The 16640-nt window shown below is 43.9% G+C and overlaps 1 pseudogene; it reads left to right on the plus strand.

The window, feature by feature from the left end:
* The first annotated feature begins 10524 nt into the window (after window positions 1–10524).
* Window positions 10525–16368, plus strand: LOC123807885 (annotated as a pseudogene).
* Window positions 16369–16640: the final 272 nt, after the last annotated feature.

Here is a 16640-nt window from a genome sequence, read left to right on the forward strand (position 1 = left end):
GCCTGAGGGTCTGCCTGTTGCCAAGGATGTGGAACATCTGGGCCTCTCCTCTGCTATTATTGGTGGGAATGCAAAATACTACAGATGCTTGGAAAGCACATTGGCCGTTTCTTAAAAATTTAAGCAGCTACATACTTATAGCCCACCCATTGTACTCCCAGGAGAAATATAAGTCTATATAAACACTTGGACACATGTCTTCATGGAATTTTTATTTCTAATACCTCAAAACCAGAAACAACTCAAATGTGCATCAGTTAGTGACTGAATAAACAAATTGTGGTATGTTTTGCCGAGCGATTGATACACTCAGCAGTTATACATGAATCTCAAAATAATGCTGAGTGAAAGAAGCCAAAAAAAGCGCATCCATGCGCTTTCTTTGAATGGAAAGCGATTCCATTCATACACTATTCTAGAAGGTGTCAGCTAGTGTGGAGAGACGGTAAATAATGGTTGCCTGAGGACGGGAAAGGGGTTACAGGAGGATATAAGGAAGCTTTGGGGGTTGTGGATATGTTCATTAATTTGATTATGGTGATGGTTTCAAAGGTATATACGTGCCCAAACTTATGACAAGTGTGCTTTAAACATGTGCAGTGTCTATTGGGTGTCAATTACCTCAATGAAACTGTTAAAAAGATCAGAGAATAGAGTTTTCCCAAATAAAGAGTACCTATTTTAAAAATAACAGCTAATGCTTATCAAACACTTGTTATATGCCAAACTCTATGCTAGTTAAGAATTATTACTTGTGTGGGGGCTCTGCCCACAGGGCACAGCCTATATTCCTCAGTGGGCTTTTATTGGGTTCAGTTTGCACAGGAATAAACAGGTAAAGCTCATCAATCATCAGGCAATAATGATCAAACAATAGATAACATTCAAAGAACTCTGAGGGCTTATTCTGAGTCAGGGTCAGTTAGCTAAAGGGCCATAAAACTTTGGCAAACAAACTCATTTCATGCTCAGACCCTTCTCAGAAAATTGAGGACATTCTTAGCAAAGCAGGTTTCGCGGGATTTTATGCATTCTCTCTCAGGCCTGTTTGGCCCTGGGGAACCACCTGTTCCTGCCCAGGGCTGCACCGCCCTCCTGCATTGTTTCAGGCTTGCGCCAGGCAGGGGAAGTAAGGCAGCCAAGAGATTAGGAGACTTCTTACAGACAGAATGAGGACTCAGGCTATGTCAAAGCTGAGGAATGAGGGTCCATCACCCCCTTTTTCTATAGCCCCCAAGTCCTTCTCTAAGGTCCCCATTGTGACTGTGTCTGTCTTAGGTCATCCCTCCCTTGAGGAATCTTACACGTCATTGGCTAATGGATCAAGCATTGGGGGCCAGGCAGGGTGATGTAAAGTGAGCAGAGGCAGTGCCCCTGCCAGGAGGATGAGCTTTGTCTCCTCAGTGGCTTATGGTCCCAAGGTGTCTCACTCAGCCTTAGCCATGGGGAGGACGGGTTACAGTTTCTGAAACCAGGCAGGGTGGTTCCCAACAATTGCTTCCTTTCCTACTATCAATAACCTTATGATGGAGGTACTATTATTCCCATTAACTGAAATCACATGAGCCAGTGAGATGCTAAGCCAGAATTCAAACCCAGGATCACTTCATTTCACCACCGGCAGTCTTACCCACTGTGTAACCTGGTTCCAGCAGGCCTTCGAGGAATTAGCAGTCCACTGGGGAAATAGACACCACCCTGCCACTCACAAGAGAGTCAGTGAAGGGTAGAGAAGGGAAGTTTTAGTGAAGATGAAATGAATCTCTTGTGAGGTTCCAGACTGGGCTATTGACCCAATAGCATGGGCAATGCTAGACAGAGTCCTGGGGACGGGTGGGAAGCCTGTAACCCAGGCGAGAGGAGATGGGACCGGTGCACTTGGTTCAGGCAGCTCCACCACTGAGGGCTCCTTTAGTTTTGGCCCACAGGAAAGACAATCAGAAGAAGCAAACTAAGCAAACATTGCCTTATTTCATTGCAGGAGTTCTAAGAGAGATTTTAAATAGGAAACATTTAAGATTTAGCACCTTCAGTGAGTCCTTTCGCTGCTCAGTATTCCCACTTCCTCAGCTCCGACTGGGGGAAGCTGACGAGGTGTTGCTGTGGCTCCTCCTCTGCCTCACATGCTCCGTCTTGGCCTGTTTTTATGGTTTTCCACACAAGGCTCTCTGGGCATCAGTGAAATACCTAGTAGGGTGGCTTTACTTTTCTCAGCAGCTCTGCTGACTACAGGGAAATGCTCTGAGATCACAAAGCAGCATCACTAAATTACTGAAAAAGAAAACCATTAACTTTGGAGGCCTTTATACTAATAGTTATTTGTCTGATTATAAAAGTAATACAGGTTAATTATAGGCATTTTAGAAGAATGCAGACTGTGAGGAAAGAGTTAACAGGTCTGGTTGCTTACTCCTTACGTATCTCTAAGCGACCCATGACTAACCCTCGGCCAACTGCTGGGAATGTGGTCTCTAGAATGTTCTTCATGTTAGTCATTGAGGGGTTGGTTATATGTACCTGGAGGAACGGACATACCTTCTTGTCAGGCTGCTTTGCCCAAACATCAAGATCGATGGTTTCATTGTTAGTGTCCTGAGTTTTTGTTTGGTTGGTTTTTGTTTTTGCCATGGCTGGTGGCATACAAAATATACCTACGTGATCAACTCCCCATAAAAGCCTTGGCCTCTGAGACTCAAACAGGCTTCGGTGGGCAAATACTTTCCACTCATGTCCCCATAGTTAACTGCGAGAGAAAGAGCACCTTGTGTGGCCTCGGACGAGGAATGACAATGAAAGCCTGGGTTGAATTCTCTGGACTACGTAAATGCATATTTTTTAGTACTGTTTTTGCTATGTATTCTTTGCTGTAATAAATCTCAGTGAGTTTATACAACCTGTTGTTGACTCTTGTGGGTACTTCTGGTGACTCACCTAATGAAACACACCAATATTTTTTTTTAAAGAAAAGAAAGAAAAGATAAATTAATCTAAATCCCTCCACCTAGAGATCATTGCCTAGCTTTAAAAACAGGTTTTGAGCCCTGAGTGGTATGGCTCTGTGGGTTAGGCATCATATTGCAAACCAAAAGGCCACTGGTTCAATTCCCTGTCAGGGCACAGGCCTGGGGTGTGGGCCAGGTGTCTGTTTGGGGGCGCATGAAACGCAACTGATTGATGTTTCTCTCACACATCAATGTTTCTCTCCTTCTTTTTCTCCCTCCCTTCCCCCTCTCTAAAAATAGATAAATAAAAATCTTCAATAAAATAAATACATGAATAAAAACAGGTTTTGACCAACCAAATCACCTTGCAAAAGTCCTTCTAAATTATGAGAAAGAAACAGAACTTCTAATTAAATTAATAAGTTGTATAGTGGAGAAAAGATTACATTTCATAGAGGTCTACATTAAGTGTTAAAAGAATAATTTTACTGTTTTAAATGATTACCAAGATTTCCTGAACTTGGCTTTTGTGTCATAATTATAGTTTCTTCTATGACTTAGTCACTAATTTGGAATATAACTTTTAATTTTGGTTGGGGAGAGATACAGCACTGAACAAGAAATGGCTCTATGATGTCCCCAGGAACAAGTGGTGGAAAGCAGAGACTCCCTGTGCATGAGAGCTTTGGAAGGCAGGGGGGTGGGTGGACGAGAATGGCTACCCTTCTACGTAGCCCTCACTCTTCTTTGACAGCTTCCCTCAGTAAAGCTAACAATAATAATAAGTACTAACATTTATCAAGTACTGTATTTTGCTTTGTATAATGTGTACCTATGTTTTTGGCCCAAACTTTCAGGAAAAAAATCTTTTGTTTCAATTTTTTAAATTAAAGTTTTTATTTATTTATATTTAAATACTTGTTTTTTGTATTATAAAGGGATTTTAGCATTTATTTTTAACATTATGGTACAAGAAATTTTTTGTGACAAATAATTATAAAACACAAGAACAGATATAAGTTTCAGGTACTGTACTACCCAATGTACAATGTACAATGTGTGTCCTTATTTTTCCCTAAAAAATTTGGGCAAGAAGTGCACATTATACACAGCAGAATATGGTACTCTAAGCCAGACACTATTCTTTTTATAAAGATTTTATTTTATTTCCTTTAGACAGAGGGGAAGGGAGGGAGAAAAACATCAATGTGTGGTTGCCTCTCACGCACCCGGGACCGGGAACCTGGCCTGCACCCCAGGCATGTGCCCTGACCAGGAATCAAACGGGCAACTTTTGGTTTGCAGGCCAGTGCTCAGTCCACTGAACCACATCAGTCAGGGCAAGCCAGACACTATTCTAAGCTCAAGTTTTTTTTTATTTCATCATTATAAAACCTATTCAGTGAATATTACTATTTTATTATTTATACAAATGAAGAAACCAAGGCTGTGATTAAGTAGCCAGGTAGGACTAGGACTTAAACCTGAACTCAAAAGATCCATCACTATACTTCATGTCTTTATGTTCATTCAAATGAGATATCACTGATATAAAATGGGTTTTTGCATTAGGTTTTATATTGTCAGGGTTCCCCGAGGAAACAGAACCAATGGGATGTATGTATGTGTATTATTTTAAAATCTATTTTAAGGAATTGGCTTGTGCAATTGTGGAAACTTGTAAGTCTAGAATTTGTAGATTGGGCTGGCAGGCTAGACATTCAGGGAAGAGCTGATGTTGCAGTTTGAAGCAGAATTTCTTCTTTGGGAAACCTCAGTTTTTGTTTTTAAGGATGAGGCCCGCCCACATTATGGAAAGTAAAAAAAAGTGCCAATTTAAATGTTAATCACATATAAAATTAGCCATCGCAATTTTTTCTTATTATTTTATTTTTTACTACAGTTTCATTCAACACTACATTTTAGCATTTTATTTTCATTTTTAATTTTTTTAAAGATTTTATTTGTTTTAGAGAGATGGGGAAGCAAGGGAGAAAGAAAGGGAGTGAAATATCAATGTATGGTTGCCTCTAGCATACCCCATACTGGGGATATGGCCTGCAACCCAGGCATGTGCCCTGACTGGGAATCAAACCCGCGATGCTTTGGTTTGCAGGCCCGCAGTCAATCCACTGAGCTACGCCAGCCAGGGCAAATTTATTTTATTTTTTTAATTTAATTTTATTGTATTTTTTTTCCATTACCATTTAGTCACCTTTATAACCCCCTCCTCCCAACACTATTTTGTGTTGGTTTCAGGTGGACAGCACAGTCGATAGACAGTCATTTAGGTTACGAAGCGTTCGTTCCCTCCGGTACCTCAAGTGCCCACCTGCACCGTTCATAGCTGTTACAATATTGTTACCTACATTCCTTATGCTTCACCTTACATCCCCATGTACTTCTTAATTCCACTATAACCATCAGTTTCGATTTTCTTTTTTGGAGGAGGTGAATCCCCCAGCATGATTTACTCAAGACTGACCCTCAAATGAGCTTGCTCCCAAGGCGAGAAAAACAACAACAACAACAACAGTCCCCTTGGGCTGACAATCCCTGGTACAGCCATGCAAATGTAGCATTAGCCAGAAGAGGGCGCTGCCTTCTACTCATGTAGTAATCTGCATGGGAGCCAGTAGGATGGAAGAGATTTTGACACTACTTTCAATTATTTTTTACAGCCCCCCATTTCAACTTTGGTAGCATAGTTTCACTGTGAGACCAAAACACCTCATCGACAACACTCGGATTTTACGTTCCATAACGCAGATGTGAAACGATTGTGTCCTTTGGTTTCCTGGTGTGTTGTAACTAGTCAGGCAAAGCCCAACCAGTTTTTCCAGATCAGATGGACTCCTGGCTGATGCAGGGGAAGGAAGAAGCTGGGGCAGCTGGCCGCGGAGAGAAAGAACTGGGAGGCCCCTGGGGCTCCAGGCAGTTGAGGAATCTTCCAGTGGTAGACAGAGGGCAGGCTTGGGAGGTTACTCCTGGTGTTTGGGCTTGAGAGAACAACATTAGAGAGGCCCCAGTGGGGCGACAATTCTGTCTAGCAGAGCAGCTAACCTAATCTCTGGACTCAATTCAAAATGGAAATTCACGTAAGTATAGTTTTGCTTTGGTTCTCATTAATAATTAAAACCCTCCCTCCTTTGCTTCCATTTTAATGACAGCTTACATTTGTGCAGCTTGAGACTTGACAGAGGGCCTTCCCATCCCTCAGCAAGTAAGAGAGCAGGCACTAATTATTTCCAGTTTATAGCTGAGGAAACACAGAGGGTAACTGGTTTGCTCTGGCAGCTCTATAATCCAGGCCTGGGAGGGGACCAGAGGCCTGTGGCCTGATCTTAGCTCTGTGCTCTGTCATCTGTCAGAAACATTCCTCACTCATTCACTGCTGTTTCCAAGGTCCATTAAAGCTGAATGGATGCACACACTGTGACCCAGCAAGTCCACTTGTAGCGATGTCCGAGAGGGAAGTGTCTGCACGTGAGCACCAAGAGATATGTGGGAAACTGTTCATAGCAGCACTGTTTGAAATAGCCCAAAACAGCCCCAAATTCCATTAGCACAGAAGGAATAAATAAACTGTGGCACATTTCTGTCATGGAATACCATGTAGTAATAAGAACAGATGAGTAAGAGTACACAAAATGTGAATAAATCTCGCCAGTCTATATAAAGTTCGAGAACAGGCATAATTGGTGTCCATCTCTAGGGTGACCGAAGTTGGATTTTTGACTCCGAAACAGCTATAATTCACGCAAGGCGAAACCCCAGTGGAAGAAAGAACCTTTGACTGATTATTCCCGTTGATGCCCAAGAAAGGGAAGGAGACCGTGAGTGCTTACGCTACACTTACTGTAGGACCTGTCTTGTTTATTGTCTTCTCCTGGGCTGGATGTTGGACTGTATTTTATTACAGTTTTGAAAGACAGCTGGAATGTTGCATAATATTAGTTGGAATGTTGTTCATATTAGTAACTAAATACATAGTATATTAAACCATAAAAAAAAGAACAGACATAATTAATACAAAGTGCTGAAAGTCAGGTTGTGGTCATACCTCTAAGGACTAGTGACTGGGAGGAGGGTATGGGGGTATTCGGGGGTGCCATTAATGTTCTAATTCCTGACTTAGGTAGTGGTTACCTGGGTGACAGAGGCGTGTTCACTTTGTACAGATTCACCAATCTGTACATTTATGTATGATGTATGCGCTTTTCCATGTGTATGTTATACTTCAATAAAAAGTTTAAAAATCCTGATTTGTCTAAACAAATTATTTCTCCATGAGTAAACTTCAGTTTTCTTAAACGTAGCCTATCCCTGATTAAAGCAGATTTGTTTATTGTTCCACTCTGGCAGTGACCACACCACCATTTCCCGAAGTCTCTGGAGGGCTGAGAGAGAGCAGGTCAGCATCTGCCTCTGCGGCGGTGTGCGCAGGAAGACATCCGAGGAGGCTGCCGCACAGGAAGTTCCTCCCCTGCCTCCAGTACCACAAACACGTGTTCTTTCTGTGTGACCAGAAAGTAAGGAAGAAGGGAGTGTCCAACCAGGGTACTCCAAACACACATATATCTCATCCAAAGGACTGTCTCATTTTTAACAGCCAATGACCCTAGCACTATTTTGCAGGAAAAACGAGAAACCTGACCTGTCTCCCAAAGGGGCAGATAGATGGCACCTCTAGATGAGAGAGACCGAAAGCACGGGGCAGCAAATGAGCTGCTCAACATTCCGTGGCAGGCCCTGGTGCAGTCGTAAATGGAACCAGATTTCCTGTTTCCCGGAGTACAGTCTGCTTCTCATTAGCCCTTATTGCTTCTTGCAGGACCAGAGTGCTTGAAAATCTTAAAGGACAGAAAGTACAACACATTAGATCAAGGGTTGGCTCTCTCTGTCCATGGGTCAAGAACACTTGGTTTGAGGCTAAACTCACACACACACATGCATGTGTGCACACACACTCACACACATCACTCTCCCTCGCTCCCTCTGCTGCTTGCTTCAAAGAGCCTCTACCACCGCTTCAGCTACCCACATCCTCGACGTCAGAGATTCCCTGCCCTTTCAGTCCCACCCTCATCCCAGAGGCAGAAGAGCCTCTTGAACCCCACTTTGGTAGACACGCACTCTCACGCTTTCTCTGGCTGAATCGCATTTGGAGGAGCTGGCCCACTATCTTTCCTCCAAATGGTCAGCAGAACACTAGCTGTACTTTTTGCACCTTCCACGTTGTGGGGGCCGGCCTGTAAGGTGTGCTGTGACCACCACAGCAAAACAATGGGGTGAGAGCAGAGGCCAGGGCCGAGCCAGGGAGTGTTCTTCCAGGGTCCGAGTGACTCCTGGGAGGAGCAGGGGTGTCCAACCTTTTGGCATCTCTGGGCCACACTGGAAGAAAAAGAGTTGTCTTGGGCCACACATTAAATACACAAACACTAACAAAAACTGAAGAGAGAAAAAACGGTTTAAAGTCAATTTACGATTTTGTGTGGGGCCACACGCAGCCCACGGGCTGCAGGTTGGACACCCCTGCCAGGGTATGCATAGCTGGAACCCCACACCAGGAGTGTTCTGGCAGTGGCAATACTCAAAGCCAAAGAAATGGCACAAGGACATATGCACAAAGGAGCTCATTGTAGCATTGTTGTTCCAGAGAAAAAGTGAGAAGCAACTGAAGCATCAGCAATAAAAGTATCAAATTATAGGATATCATTGTATACCATGGGTTAGCAGGCAGCCATGAAAAAGAATGAGGCAGTTCTGTATTAACACAAGTTGGTCTATGCTATAATGTTAAATGATAAAGGCAAGTTGGAGAAAATGATATATAGCATGATTCCACTTACGTATTTTAAAAATCCTGTATGCGTGCACACACGGTGTCTCACACAGTAGCAACGGTGAATGGCCAGAAAAAGATCAAAGATACACACTGTCAGGTTACCTCTGGGGAAGGGAAGGGCAGGAGGGAGACGAGGGGGAATGTTTCAGTTTCACTGTTTGTTTCTATAGTACGTGTTTATGATATTCCAGTAGCTCTTTTACACTTTAAAAACCGAGGCTATGGGGATGGAGTATGGGGGAGGCACATGGGCTGGGGGGTGGTCAGCACAGTCAGAGGCTCTGTGAGTCAGGGCCGAGGGCTGGGACGTGGGCTCCCCAAGGTTAAGGGAGAGGCTCCAAGCTTGTGATGATATTTGACTGGTCCTTTTTCTTTTCATTTTTTTTTGTTTTTGTTTTCCCTCTTTGGGGTCACGTGCTCTTGGGTTTCTAGGTTACCTCCAACCCTGGCAGCCAGAGGAAAGGGCCCCTCCATTGGAAAGCCCTGGGAGGGTGGCTTGGGCTGCCTTTGCCCTGAGTCTTAGGAAGAAACCTCTTTAGTGCCCACTCTGTTGAGGGTCTTTCCCTCAGTGCCCACTTTTGGAAGGCTCTTCTCCTGGGCCTTTGCTATCAGAGCACGAGACCTCCAGAGGCCGAGAGAAGAGGACCACCGCACCTGGGCAGCTTTTAGTGCGGTTTACTGTTGTTCTCCAACTACAGACATGTACACTGAAATATAGAACAAATGTTCTGTGACATTAGTGGATGACCAACGCTGGGTGAAATCGAAATTTTCATCTACCCTGGAATGACTGTCGGTTAGTTCAGAGCCATCTGAAAAACAGCTGGGCTGAAATAAAATTCCTGGGAATTTCTCCTAACGAGATGCAAACACCTCCAATAAAGAAAATTTATGTGAAGATTGCTCTCATCCTGTTTCCTTTTATAATAGCTAAAAAATGCAAACAAATTATGGTTAAATATGTGTACTTCATGGAACATTTTGCAACAGTTAAAGTTGTAATGGGCCCTGGCTGGTGTGGCTCAGTGGATTGAGTGCCAGCCTGAGAACCAAAGGGTCACCAGTGTGATTCCCAGTCAGGGCACAGGCCTGGGATGCAGACCAGGTCCCCAGTAGGGGGCGTGAGAGAGGCAACCAGTTGATGTATCTCTCACACATTGATGTTTCTCTCACTTTCTCCCTCCCTTCCCATCTCTCTAAAAATAGATAAATAATTTTTTTTAAAACTCATAATGGAAATTTGTAATAATAAAAAGGTACTAATGATGGACATGTAACTTATTTGGACAAAAATACTTCTGTACTTACATAAAAGTTCACTTCAAGAGAAAGAATAAACTCATTCAGACCTCATCCCAGTCTAATTAAATCAGAAATGCAGAGGGTGGAGCCTGGACAGCAGCATCTTTTTAAGTTTCCCCAGATGATGCTAACTGAGGCCGAGGCTGAGAGAGAACCTCTGGCCTTGGATTCAAATGAGACCTCCCCATTCAGCTGTGGCCCAGTCCAGCTCGTCTGGATGGAGTTCTGCGTGAGGCACTAAAATTTCCCTGGCCTTTTCCCTGCCTGTGGGGACCAGTGCGTCAGCTGGTGGCCCCAGTAGGAAGCTAATCATAAATTTGGGATTATGGCCAAATATCTTTACATCCAATCACAACCAGAGGCAGGTATACTCATTAGGAAGTAGATGGTTAAATTAATCTAGGTAAGAGCAAGGGCTTAAACTGGGCCAGGATGGCAGTGGGAAGCATAGCAGAGGCAGATCCTACACAGCCGGGCACCTGGGTGAAGGACGGAGGTTACAGGGTCATTACCAAATCCTCAAATGTACGAGGCTGTGGGTGAGGGGATCCAGCGCTGCGAGGCCGCTGGTTGCCTGCCTGCAGGTGTCGACCTCCACTGTCTTAATAGGAATTAAAGCAGAAAACTCCGAAGGTTTGCAGCTAGGAGATTCTGGCAAAGGAGGCTTGCCTACAGGGCTCTTTATAAGAAGGTGTTACAGTCTATTTGTTGCTGGGATAAAGGAACAGATGAAAATTGAGTAAGAGAGAAAACTCAGAAAAGGCAGATAGCCAAAGGGTCCTGTCTGCAGAACGTAATGATCTCTCTATCACCCAACCTTCTGAGGTTCTCAGGGGAAGAGTGATGTGGCATGACTGGTGGGACACCAAAGAGCCCCCTGCTCACAGATGTCCTCTGCTGCCTGTAATTCCACTATTAGGTTAATTCCACTGGGATTATTTAACCTTGCACATTCATGTTATCTTCCTCTAAAATGCAGACTCCTAAAAGGGGTAACAGCACTTCGATTCAGCAAAATTTAGTGGAATTAGTTTGTGACTCATTCAACCAATCTGAGCACCTGCTGGGTGCGTGGTGCTGAACTGGGTGCTGGGCAGGACACAATGGGGAGAAGACCTTGTCGAGGGGCTAAGACGCAATTCAATTCAGAAGTATCTGCTGGACACCTGTCACCTGACGGGGGACTGGTGCTGACATAGGAGGAACACAGCACGGTCAACTCCCTCCAGGAGCTCTCAGCCTGGTTGGGGGAATCCACGCACACACGAGACAGGCAGGAAAAGCCCCTGCTGATGGAACTGCTAACACAATCAAGGACCAGAGCCAGCACGAAGAGCGGCACTACATTCCTGCACGTCAGAGAGCCTTTTCAGACACTCTTTGATAGAACTACACTAACCCTTTTCATTAGGAAGCCTGGAAAAATGAGCTATTATAACCCTACTGTTTTCTGAATATTAATATGGGTGTGACCTCCAGGTTCTAAGGCCTCACCTTAGTTTCTGCCCTGCACCATATAGCTCTGGCCAGGCTCTGCACTACTGAAAAGGAGGCATTCATTGAGCGTTTGTTTACAGGGTGCCTAGGGGCCCACCCACCTTCTCTGCTTGTGCCCCCAACTCTGGCCACTTGCCATGCCTTGATGATGAACCGAGTGGTTTCACATTGACTGAATGCCCACAAGATACATGGTTTCTGTTTATCATAGTCATGTTCACAAGATATCTTCATGAGAAAAGCCGCACCAGCTGCCGGCTCCAGCTGTCACTAGGGAGGGAGGACTGTGACAGTCACCCAGCTGGAGTAAGGAAGCAAGATGTAGTAACAGAGGAGCAGACATGGCTCAGAATCCAGCCACTGAGCAGGGCCAGACAGGGTGATGTTGCCAAATCTTGAGGAACTGTGCCTTTTTATGAAACTGTCCCTGGGAAATGATGTTAACCTGGAAGTACACTTCAGGGCAGTGGTCCTTTCCCCAAAGGAAGAATGAGGAATGTAGACTAGTAATATAGTAACCAACTCCACATCTAACCTGGAGGAGGGGCAAACTCTCTGGCCCTGGGGACAAAGAATGCCTGGGGGCCACACTGGAAACCAACTCTGGGAAATCAGGGAAAACCCGACAAAACACAACCTAAGGCCAGACACTGAGGGGCATGAGCTTCAGAGGGGGAAGAGCACAGAGTGGGGCAAAGATGAAAATGGAAGTTCAAAACCAGGGGAGTTCATTGAGACTGCAGACTGGCAAAATATCCATCGCTTCTGGTGGGGGCAGCACTGACTGGGAAGATAGGGAGGAAACTTTCTGAGAAGATGCAGAGAGGAGGGTCACACAGGTGCAACCATTTGTCAAAGGTCATTGAATTGTATACTTAGGATTTGTGCATTTCAATGTTTGTAAATTTTACCTTAACAATTATAAACAAATTGAACTCTCATTAGGTTTACTTTTTGCAAGGCTGTGGATTAGCAATTCTGAAACTGCAGTTTGTGTATTACTGAGTTTGAGGCAAATGGAAGCTGGTTTCCTCACTGTTGGGAAAAGAAGTTACAAACATGGGAGGAGTGTTTTTGCATTGGAGTTGGAGTTAGAGTTATCAGTGTAACTACACATCTGTGTCTAAAGCTAATCTCTCTCTGAACATACATGCACATTTCTGATGTATATCGCTGTCTCTGTATTTATCTACTTTCCTGTGTGTTTGTGTGTATTGTTAACTACTTCTGTCTGCTGAGACGTCTACACTCGTAGGAATGAGCATATTTAACACCAAGATCTTGGTCTCTAAATACCATTCCCCTCTAAAGGAACCAGGGATCCTTGAGAAATGATTTATTCCAGGGCCTGGTCAGGGAAAGGAGAAGGTGAGCTTGGAACATCTTATTTTCTGCCAAGAAATAAGAAAGTGTTTGAAAATCATGGGAATATGTTGAAAGAATTCAGAAGTCAGCTTGAAGGGGCTCCCACTGGCCAAGCTGAAGACAATTTGAGTATCAGAATAAATTATATTGGTAATGGATTAGTCCCCATTGAATAAAATAACCCTCATTAATATAAACAAAAACAACTAAATCAGGAGAGGTGAACGGAAACCTCTCATCACAGTAGAATGCCAGCTAATACATATAAAAGCAGTGACAGAAGTAGAAAGTCATCAGTGGACACTAAAACTGATGGGTAAAGTGCAATAAGACAGAGGTAATTACAGAGTTACAAAGTATGTTCCCAGAAACTACTTAGTAATTACAAAGGACAGAATAACTTCACAGTGGCAAACAACACTTAATCAACTCATCAACCCTAACATCACTGTATTGGTATAAAGCAACTTTGGATATCATGTGCCTCTGATTAAGAGGCTTGAGGAAGGCCACACCTTCAGTTCTGTGCTGTTCCTACCAAACACGCATAATCTGAATCTAATCATGAGAAAACACGAGGCAAACCCAAATCGAAATACATTCTGCAAAATAACTGTACTCCTTTATAATGTCAGGGTTAAAAAATGCGAAGAATGGCTGAAGAAATGTTCCAGAATAGAGGAAAATAAATAGGCCTGACAACTAAATGCTGTGCATGATCAGGAGAAGGAGAAAAAAAGTAAGAACACTCGGGGGCAATTGATGAAATGCAGGATGGGGCAAAAGTAGGTTTACAGTTATGAGTACATGACACAGTTTATTCTTGCATCATTACTTATTAATTATTGTATTATTTTCCATACAACCCCCTCGTAGATAATAGTATTTTATTGATAGTTAGTTTCCCCATTGTGTTAACTGTACTGTGTAAAAGTACAGTCACCTTCCTCACGGAACTTTTGGAAAACACACACTGGAGTTATCTAGTGGCTAAGGGGCACCACATCAACGTACTCTTAAATGGGAGAAAGAGAGAAAGAGAAAATAATGAAGCAAATAAGGCAAAGATGCAAATAAAAATGCAAAGACATGGATTGAAGTTTATAAAAGTTTCTTTTACTATTCTTGTAAATTTTCTGTAAAATGAAAATTATGTCAAAATAAAAAGGTCCTCCTTAAAATAGAACAAAGCAAATAAGCCTACAGCTGTGGTCGGGAGCTAGGCAACAAACTCCAGGCTCAGGGCAGCCAAGAGGCCCGTGCTTCCTGTTGGGACCGAGCCAGCCAGTGGTGCGCAGTGCAGCTGTTCCAGAGCGCAGGAGGGGGCGCGTCGTCACCCTGCAGGGCGAGCTTAGTTGGCCGAAACATGTATTATGAAAATTCTGCCAGTGAATCGATAAGGAACTGGGGTGCATTTCCTAATAGAGTCCACCATGTCCTCACAGCAGAGAGGCCTTGTATACAGCAGTTTTGTGTCAGATGATTCATAGATAACTTGCAGCAAACAGAGAAGAATCTTTGGAAAATGTGTGACTTGTGCTCAGATTTCATCTCTTTTCATAAAACTAATAATTGTGTAAGTCTTCTGCTTTTGTTGCAGCCCATCAGGAAATAGAAATGTGTTTGCAGTTTTGCAAGGATGGCTGATTGTTTTTTTAATCTGGTAAAAGAGTTTAAGATAAACATCAATTAAAAAAAGAGTTTCACGTAAATCAAAGTTTTCCCATTTAGTAACAGTATAATTAAAAACATCATTTCTGTCCTGGCTGGTGTGGCTCAGTGGATTGAGTACCGGCCTGAGAACCAAAAGGTTGCTGGTTCGATTCCTTGTCAGGGCACACGACTAGGGTGTGGGTCAGATCCCCAGTTGGGTGTGCATGAGAGGCAACCAATTGATGTGTCTCTTCCACATCAGTGTTTCTCTCCCTCTCTTCCCTTCTCTCTGAAAATAAATAAAATCTAAAAAAAAAATGTAAATACCATTTCCTATGGAAAAATATAATAAAGGTTAAATTTTAAAAAATACCATTCCCCTAAGCAACTCCTTTCCAAAGAGAAGCATACCTTTACAAGCAAACATCATTCACTAATATCTCCCCTGTGGTCACTAGCCAGTGCCTGGCCCTTTGCCACAGCTCTAATGCACAGTGATCTCTTTTTCTGTGCCATCTTTTTTCTTTGCCAGAGATTCTGAAATACTCTGAATTGCTAATTATATAATTTTCTTAATAGTCAGGTCTTTCTTGTTCCAGCAAATTGAAACCCCCACAAATCAAAGACCAATTAAAAGTAATGTTAATTACTTTTCAGGTAACCTCTAGTAACTATCTTTTTCTCAAAGTAAGAGGAAATCACTCTGCCAGATCCCTTCAAAATTGATCCCACCATGTGAGTTCTTCCTAACATCTAACTTACACCTCTTAGCCTGGGCCTCGGAAGGGCTAAGAACAACCCAGGGAGTGGAACAACCCAGAATTCACCTTGTCTTTTCCTCTGCCTGCCTGTGGGGAGCGGTTTTAACTCCCATCCTGGCTCCAAGGGCAGTGCCCCAGCCTGGGCAGCACCTGGACAACCTCAGAGGAGGCACCACCCGGGAAGGCCTGGAAAACACCACTCATTAAAGCCGGGCTGAGTCATCAGGGTGTGGAGGTTGTTGAGTCACATTCTTGCAACATAGCAAGCAAACAGAGAACAGGGAGAGAGTCTGTGAAACTTTTTCAAGGTCAGGCTCACCCTTGCCCTCCAGCACCAGGCACAGTCACCGGTCTTCGTGCAGCGCTGGCGGAAAGCGCCGCTGGCCGGCCTGATGCCATGTCTGCACTGGCGGCACGGCACCTACAAGCTGGTGAAGGACACGAAACAGCGGCCCAGAGACAAGCTGGAGCTCATCCTCATGCAGTCGGTAGAGGAGTTTGGAGTCCCGGGTGACCTAATTTCAGTCAAGAAATGTGTGGATCGTAATCAACTATTTCCTTACTAACTAGCTGAATATGTATCCCCTGAAAACAAGGAGTTGTTTAAAGAGGAGAAATTGCTGAGACAAGAAGGAAAATGAGAAAAGATCCCAACGAAGGCAGGTGAGGCGACAGTGAAATTTCCCAGAAGCTGTCACCTGCAGGTGGTGGGGATGAAGAACAATGTCAAATGGGAGCTAAACCTCATTTAGCTCGAAATAGCTGCCTGCCACTTCCTCGAAAACCTTGGTGTTGTGGTAGCCCCACAGGCGATCAAGTTCCCCGAAGAGCCCATCACAAGGTGGGGCGAGTACCGGTGTGAGTGCCGACAAATGGGCTGTCCACTCTGAGAGGGCCTCTGTCTGTGGTGAACTTTGAGAGGTCCAAGACCAAAAGATATAGGTACTGGTCGGCCCAGAAAGCTGCCAGGGAATGGCCCTCACCAGCCATTGTCTGTTAAACTGAATATTGATAGACCAAAACAGTAGAGTTCCAATGTCCTCTTCCTCCATTGGAACAAATGCAAGAGAGCTAGCCATTGTCTTTAGTATTTGGCTCATCCTCATCACCCCAAATGAAAATGTATTGTATGTCTCAAGAAGAAATAAAGAGGTTGTGTTCTGAAACAAATAAACAGCCCTGGCTGAATGGCTCAGAGGATTGAATGCCAGCCTGTGAACCAAAGGGTCACAGGTCAATTGCTAGTCAGGGCACATGCCTGGTTTGTGGGCT

Source organism: Phyllostomus hastatus, unplaced genomic scaffold (genome assembly GCF_019186645.2).
Source record: "Phyllostomus hastatus isolate PE091 unplaced genomic scaffold, TTU_PhHast_1.1 phas_scaffold_501, whole genome shotgun sequence".
Classification (NCBI taxonomy): domain Eukaryota; kingdom Metazoa; phylum Chordata; class Mammalia; order Chiroptera; family Phyllostomidae; genus Phyllostomus; species Phyllostomus hastatus.